General features: G+C 43.7%; 1 pseudogene; it reads left to right on the plus strand.

Annotated features, from left to right (window-relative positions):
- The first annotated feature begins 1,005 nt into the window (after positions 1 to 1,005).
- Positions 1,006 to 3,674, plus strand: LOC102470044 (protein cornichon homolog 1 pseudogene; annotated as a pseudogene).
- The last annotated feature ends 4,406 nt before the right edge of the window (positions 3,675 to 8,080 follow it).

The following is an 8,080-nucleotide window of genomic DNA, read 5'->3' on the forward strand; positions in this document are numbered from 1 at the left end:
TCTCATCACTGAAGAAATCAATAAATTTAGGGAAAAAAAGAGTAGGGAGAGAGAGTTTGGACATTTAAGCAGATTCTTATTTCTTTCCCTTTTTGCTACTCAAATCATAGATTTAAGCCTTGTTTTTTTAAAAGCCGATTAAAGAATATAAACCAAATCAAGTCACCATTGACAAAACCTTGAAGGAGAAGCAGCTATTGGGCAGTCCGTGTAAACTGCGGTGGTTCATGGAGGGAGGGAAGTCTTGCCCCATTTCTTTGGTGACTGTTCTGAACCAGGCCACTCGGGTTAGGCGCTCTGAGGTTGGCCCTCAGTGGACACAAGTCCTGGTGAGCCTGGAGCCAAGATAGCAGGATGTTAGGCCGTCCCTCCTCCCAACAAACTGTGCCACTCCCAGAGAGGTTAAGGTTCAGGTCACTCAGCTTGTATCAGACCTGGGACTGGAAAGTCTAAAGCTATGATCTTAACTTTATTTCATTGCTTCTGCAACAGAAACCCATTTGGGGGGAAATTTCATTCATTCAGGAAAAAAATTGAATTGCAACAAAATGTGATGACACAACAGTGAATAAATATAGCCCCTGCCCCCTGAGTCTGTCATCGGAGAGAGAATAAACCACCCCACCAACAGTTAGGAACGGTGCGACCAGTGTTTTGGGTAGGGCCAAAGGGATGACTGTGTGACAGAGCACCCATGTCAACTCTGCAAAGTAGGGTGGGGGATGTGGGGTTGTCCTTGGAAGACTTGATATGAACCCCAAAGGGCAAATTAAAGTAATGAAAAGAAAAAAGTATTCTAAAAAGGGTCTCAAACTTGGGAGAACATTAAAACAAAGGATTACAAAAAGTTGAACATGGTTATAGCATGCACATAATGTGTGCATACATGTGTGTGCAGGTGTGTTAGGTGTGTGCCATGTTTGGAAGGAAGGAGTGAGGGGAGAAAATAAGAGAAAATCTTTCTCCACTGGCACCAGCACTGCTCCCTGGTCCTCCTCCCCAGCCATGGCAGCCGCGCCTGCAGCCTTCTGCCACGTGCTGCCGCTGCTGCTCACCGCCATGTTCATCTTCTTGGCCATCTGGCACATGACAGCATTTGAAGAGCTGAAGACTGATTATGGGAATCCTATAGACCCGTGTAATACCCTGAATCCTCTTGTACTTCCAGACTACCTCATCCAGGCTTTCCTGTGTCGTGATTTCTGTGCACAAAGTGTCTTACACTGGGTCTCCGTATGCCCTGTTGGCATATCATGTTTGGAAACTTTTGAGTCAACCAGCGATGACAGGACCAGAATTCTATGACTCTACAACCACCATGAATGCAGACATTCTAGCATATTGTCCGAGAGAAGGCTGGTACAAGTTAGCTTTTTATCTTCTAGCATTGTTTTACTGCCTCTACAGCACATCTACGTGTTGGTGAGACCTTAGAACAACGTGGAGAAGCTGCGGTCCAGCTGAGTGCACTCAGAAAGCCATCAAATAAGGGATTCCCTCCCTCGAGACACTGTTCGCAAGAGTAGCCTATTGAATCTGATCAGTTACTTCAAAAAAAGACTCATTTTTAAATGTTTCCAGATTTTTTGGAAACGTTTTTAGCTTGTAGAAAGACTGTTTTCAGAGACCAGCGGCTGGCATAATGGCAAGGTCGTTGAATTCTCATGTAGTCGACCGCAGTTCGAGTCCTGGATGCGGTGGCTTAAACTCACGCCAGGCACAAGTGCGTGCCCAAGATCCCAAGAGGAGAACAGAGGAGAAGGGATTGCAGCATGGCCATCCCCACTGGGGGTGATTTCTCATTTTCTGTCTCTTTCTGGTGAGTGCACACGCCCTATAGCAAAAACCTCTCAAAAAAAAAAAAAAAAAAGAAAGAAAAGAAAGACTGTTTTCATATTTTTAAAAGAACTATTTTATTTAACTTCATTTACTATTATTATTATTATTACTATTATATTTTTTGCTTTGACCAGAGAGAGACAGAGAGAAAGAGAGAAAGTGAGAAAGCAAGCCACCAGGTCTGGGACTCAAACCATGGTTGGCCATGTATGTGGGAATCCAGTGCCTTTATCCACCATGCTACCTACCAGACTCCCTGTTTTTATGTGTTATACTTGGATGAATTTAAACGACATTATGTATAAATTAATACAAAATGGTTACCGCTGGTGTTGATGGATTTGAACTTGCACTCCTTAGGGAACAGGCAGAACCCACTCAACAACTACATTCATTGCCGACTGTTCTTAGCCCATTGAAAGCTTTTATTTATAGGAACTTGCAGGGATCATTTTGGTTTTATTAAAATGTCATCTAATTCTATATTAGCTGTAGATATCAGGTGCTTCTGCTGAACGGAAAGTGTATATCTAACTTATGGGAAACTTCACGGGTTTCTTCATCTGTTGTGTGGATGATTATATATGGATATATTTATCAAAATAAGAAGAGTGGAATTTTTTTCCCCTTCAACTTGAATTCATCTCTGCATATCAAATGAGAGATTTCCCATATTTCCATCAGAGTAGTATACTTGCTTTAAGTCTTAAGCATAAGCAAACATAAAAAAATACATGTTGAATTACTTGTGAAGAACACATTTAAAATTATTTTAAATGTGGTTTTATTTTTAAGACATTACTTATTAGAAAATTGGTTATTATGCTTGTTGTTTTAATCTGGCAATAAAAGTATTCTTAGGAATTCACAAGTACTTAAGATTTTTTTTAAAAAAAATTTTGAGAGGTTTTTGCTATAGGGCACATGTGCTTGCCAGAAAGAGAGAGACAGAAAGATAGAAAGCGAGAAATCCCCCCCCGGGGGGGGGAATGGCCATGCTGCAATCCCTTCTCCTCCATTCTCCTCTCGGGATCTTGGGCATGCACACACACTCGCCCAGTGAGAGTTTAAACCACCAGGTCCGGGACTCGAACCACGGTTGACTACATGGGAGTTCAGCAACATAGCCATTATGCTAACTGCTGGTCCCAGTACTTAAGATTTTCAGAACTAATGAGGGGGCCAACAGGTGGCATGGTTGTTAAGGCGCTGGACTCCCACGTGGCTCCAGTGCCAGACCTGGCAGCTTGCTTTCTCACTCTCCCTCCTTCTCTAACTGGGGAGCACATGCGCCCTATAGCAAATTAAAACAAAATAATAATAATAAATAAAATAAAATAATCCTAAATACAATTAAAACTACATGACATAGGACATTGAATAGTCATCCTGCTGATCCTTTAGTGCAATACAATAAAACAAAGTTTAAAACAAAAAAGAGGGAGAGAGAAAGAGAGAGAGAAAACTGGGGAGGCAGGAGCAGCCAGATCATGAGAGACTTGGATGCCATGCTAAAACATTAATATGTTCACCGAAGGCAATGGACATTAATGTCGAGTGACCAAAGAAGTGTACAGACACATACCGTGCCTGGGAAGCCAGACCAAGGCTGAGATCTGTTGATGCAAACTCAGGCTTGCCTGTGGTTTACTGACAATTGCTTAATCTCATGATGCAGTTTCCTAGTCCTGTCTTAGAGAACTGAGTTACAAGGTCCTCCCCTGGGCGAAGAGTCTATGGAAACTATTTCAGACGGTCCTAAGCAAGGTCAAGACTTGCAGCCTGGGAACCTAGGAGCCAACCTGTTGATGCAGGATTACAACAGGCTTCACTGAGTGACCTCCAGGGGCAGTGCAGAGTCAAGCACACAGGCCATGGCCTGTTTCAAGGCCACAGGGCTGGGCTGCTCACCTGCAAGGTACCAGTGTCACTGTTATTCTGTTTCGTTGCACAAACCTCCCTAAGTGGACACTGATCCACATGGTCTAGTGTGCTATGGGTGGAGTGATGAATGTTCTGAAGGATCTCGGGCTCTCTGGAAATAATGTAGACTCAGGAAACACTACCAAAATATGAGCTACAAGGAAATATTTATTTTTGTCGTGCATTTAATCTACATTTTGCTAGACACTGTGCCAGGCCTTTGAGCCCTGAACATGTGCTCCAAAGCTGGTGTTGTACCATGTACGATCAAGTACAAAATTCGGAGAACTTCATTTTTCCAGGACAGAAAACCAGTAGGGAGTCATTGCAGGTTCTCAGAAAGGGAGTTACCAAATGACAATGGTACACTGCAAAGACCAGCAGGGAGCTGCCATTTGGCATTGCTCAGATAGAAGAAGCGCCACACTTCACACTAATCTGTGCAGAACATGAGAAAGGCCTGCCCCGTGGGAGTGGCAGAGAGTGATCTGAAGAGAGATGTACAACCCCAAGAAAATAAAAGAGCCTGCCAGAAGCTTCCCTAACGATGAACTGTAGGTTCACCTCCACGCACACATGCATACGCCCTATGAAAAGTCCTGCATAGTCTATCGGATCAGAAAAAATTAAAAGAAGACCTACCCCGGTGGCATAGTCAATAGCAAACTAAACTGCAGTGCTGAAGGCCACATAGCTGACCACAGGTTCAAATCCCTGGGTTGGTCTGAAAACATGCCAGGCACTTGTGCCCATGTCCAAGATCCTGATGAGTAGGAGGAATGGGAAGGGGGATCACGGCAGATGAGATCCTGCAGAGGGTGCTTCTCTTCCCCTTTCCTCTCTCTCTCTCTTTCTCTGTCTCATGTGCACGCGTGTACTCTCTATCATGAATAAAATAAATACATTTTTAAAATATTTTTTAATTAACAGAAAATATGCAGAGCCTGCCCTGAACCCTAGTGGTTAAGGGATGGGATATCAGGTGGCCAACCAAGGTTCAAATCCCAGTCCCAGCATCTTGAGAAATATGCTGGGTACATATGTGTGCTTGCCCCAAAATCCCAACAGGATGGAGAAATGAAAGAGAAGGAATTGTGGCACAACCATACCCCTTTCTCTCTTTCTTTCTCTCCATGTGTGTGTGTTAAATGCAAGTTATTGCCAATATCCCCAAGCCTATTAATCCCAATGAAAAGAGAATTTCTCTCTTCCACCATGTTAGAAACATGACTGATTCCCACAGGAGGGTTTTTATTAGCCCCAGCTGAGTCAGGCTGCAGGGTAATGGGATTTGCTGTCCTAGTCTTTTAAGACCAGGGAAAGGAATCTACTATCAAAAGGAGGGAAGGAACCAGTAGTTAGCGTAATGGCTATGTCGCTGGACTCCCACATAGTCGACCGCGGTTCGTGTCCCGGACCCGGTGGCTTAAAACTCAAGCCGGGGGCATGTGCGCGTGTGCCCAAGATCCCGAGAGGAGAATGGAGGAGAAGGGATTGCGGCGTGACCATCCCCCCCTGGGGGGTGATTTCTCGCTTTCTGTCTCTATGTCTCTCTCTGTCTGGCGAGCGCACGCGCCCTACAATGAAAATCTCTCAAAAAAAAAAAAAAAAAAAAGAAAGGAGGGAGTCAGGAGAAAATTTGCTAGGAAACCAAAAACAATAGCTATGCAATCGAGTACTATTGACTAGACATTTTATTGTTAAATGACTTCGTTTCATGTTTCTTTGCCCAACCAAAGCAAGTATGTATGCACACCCATAGTAGGTGTTTGACTAAGCAGTTCCTGAGGTCCTACTAAGAACCCCTTGATCTACCAAGCAAGACATACTCATTTCTCTGGCAAGCATTTCCAGAGTTTCTGAATATTTCTGTAAACAAAAACTTTTTTCTTTTCTTCTCTCTACAGATTATGCCTCATACCTGCCTCAAACAGGTGTGAAGGGAATCAGTCATACTTGTGTGTGGGTGAATTAGAAAACGTTTGCTAGGGGTAGGACTTTGGCAATAGAGAAGAAGAGAAAGGAATGAGATACTTTTCTGGAAAAGGGATGAGGATGTCATGTGTAAACAGGAAGTGAAAAGACTTTAAAGGCAAAAATCACCCATTTTGAAGTTTTCCTTGAAAAGAAGACCAAATGCTATTGACTTCGAGCTGCCCTGGGCCCAAGTGTTGGGACAAGCTCGGAGGGACCAGACAACTTCTATAGCACTCACTGCATGCTGAGTGGAATCCAGGGCAGGCAACTTAGCAGAGATGCGTTTGTAGCCAGTACTTAGAAGGTTGCAAGGAAGGCCGTCCCTAAAGCAGAATTCAGATGGCTCTGCGAGAGTAGAAAGGAAAAAAAAAAAATCAAAACAAAACAAACACTCAAAATGGCCAGGACTAGCCAGCTGAGAAAGCTGACAAGCTTGCCTAAAGAAGGGTTCAGAGGTGAACCAGGAAGGCATAAGTAGCGCTGTCCAACTAGAAGGAAAGCAGAACTTAGATTCATTGTATTGTAAATAGGTCTTAAGGAAGAATGTGACCACAGAGTAGGGTGGGACAAATGGTTTTCTCTCTGCCTTCTGCGTTCTTAGCTAGGAAAGACCCTTGTTTTAAAAGACAGATTAGCAAGAGAAAAACAAACAAATTTATTAACATGTATATTTCATAAATGAGGAGACTTTGAAACATTTGTGGATGGGCCAGTATGTGGCACAGAGATTAAGACAGCTAGATTCCATATGGCCAAATATGTGGTTCAAGTCCTGGATCTGGCGGCTGGAAAGACACTGCAATGTGTGAGTGCGGAGTGATTTCTCATTTCTCTCTCTCTCTGGTGAGCACACAAAACCTGAAAAAAAAAAATATATGGCAAAGTGGAATTAGCATATGAGTTTATAGAGCTGGTCCCCAGTGCAGTGGTTAAGTTCTGTGCATAGGGAGCCACATCACACATGGCCAACCATGTTTTGAATCCCAATCCCCAGTGGCTTAAAAAACACACTGGGCAAATCTGGGCAAATCCTGATGGGATGGCAAAATGAGAAAAAGAGGGATTGCACCATGACCCAACTCCATTAGAGAGTGCCCCCTCTCTCTCATGCATGTGCACGTGTACACGTTTATTTTGGTGTAAAAACGTTTGAAATTCATGCACATTTTTTTTGGGGGGGGGAGAGGTTTTTGCTATAGGGCGCGTGTACTCGCTGGAAAGACAGAGAGAAACAGAGAGACAGAAAGCAAGAAATCACCCACCCAGGGGCAATGGCCACGCCAGAGTCCCTTCTTCTCCATTCTCCTCTCAGGATTTTGGACACACACACACACATGTGCCTGGCGTGAGTTTGAGCCACAGGGTCCGGGACAAGAACCATGGTCGACTACATGGGAGTCCAGCAACATAGCCATTATGCTAACTGCTGGTTCTGCACGATTTTTTCATAACACACATTTTTCATGTATTTTTTAAGAGCTTTTTGCCTTGAGACATGTGCACTTTCCAGAGAGAGAAACACACAGAGACAGTGAGAGGAAAAGTGAGAAATCACCCCCCCCCAGGGGGATGGCCACACCACAATTCCTTCTCCTTAGATCTTAGACATGCATGCACATGCACTTGGCATGATTTTGAAGCCACCTGGTCAGGGACTCAAACCACGGTTAGCCATGTGGGAGTCCAGCAAGGTAACCACTAAGCCAACTGCTGGCCCTCCATTTTTTTATGTACTTTTTAAAGACCCCCTCATACACACAGGAAATTGATTCCAGGAAATGAATAATTCTCAAAGCAGTAACTTAGAACTCTAGCTTTATATCTTCAACAAAGAGCGTAATTTTTTTAGAGAAGTGACAAGACAGAGGGAAAGGACTTTTGAATCTCTAGGGGAGGGAAATTGTGGGGAGGTGAATAAATGGGAGTCTGTCATGTAGATTTCACTGGTGCCATTTCCAAGCTGGTAAGGGTTTCAAGTTTCCTTTGGTGATTGGCCTTGTCCTTCCTAGTCTAGAGGGAAGGAGTGACACCTTGACCTTTGTAGATGTCCTGGTTTTAGACAAATAGGGATAGGCAAAGAACTTTTCTTGTATCTGCTTCTTCTCAATTCTGCCTTCAGCTCAAAATAGTCTTCATGCTGGAACCAGCAGACAGCATGGTGGTTAAGGCGCTGGACATGCCCACATGGCCGACCATGGTTCGAGTCCCAGGCCTGGTGGCTTTCTTGCTTTCTCTCTCTCTCTCTCTCTGATCAAATTAAAATAAATGAATGAATAAATAAAATTAAAAAAATAATTATTAAAAAAATAGTCCTCATGCTAAGGTGGCATCTTTTGGGCTG

The sequence above is a fragment of the Tupaia chinensis genome, unplaced genomic scaffold, assembly GCF_000334495.1.
Source record: "Tupaia chinensis unplaced genomic scaffold, TupChi_1.0 Scaffold000002_1, whole genome shotgun sequence".
NCBI classification, from domain to species: domain Eukaryota; kingdom Metazoa; phylum Chordata; class Mammalia; order Scandentia; family Tupaiidae; genus Tupaia; species Tupaia belangeri.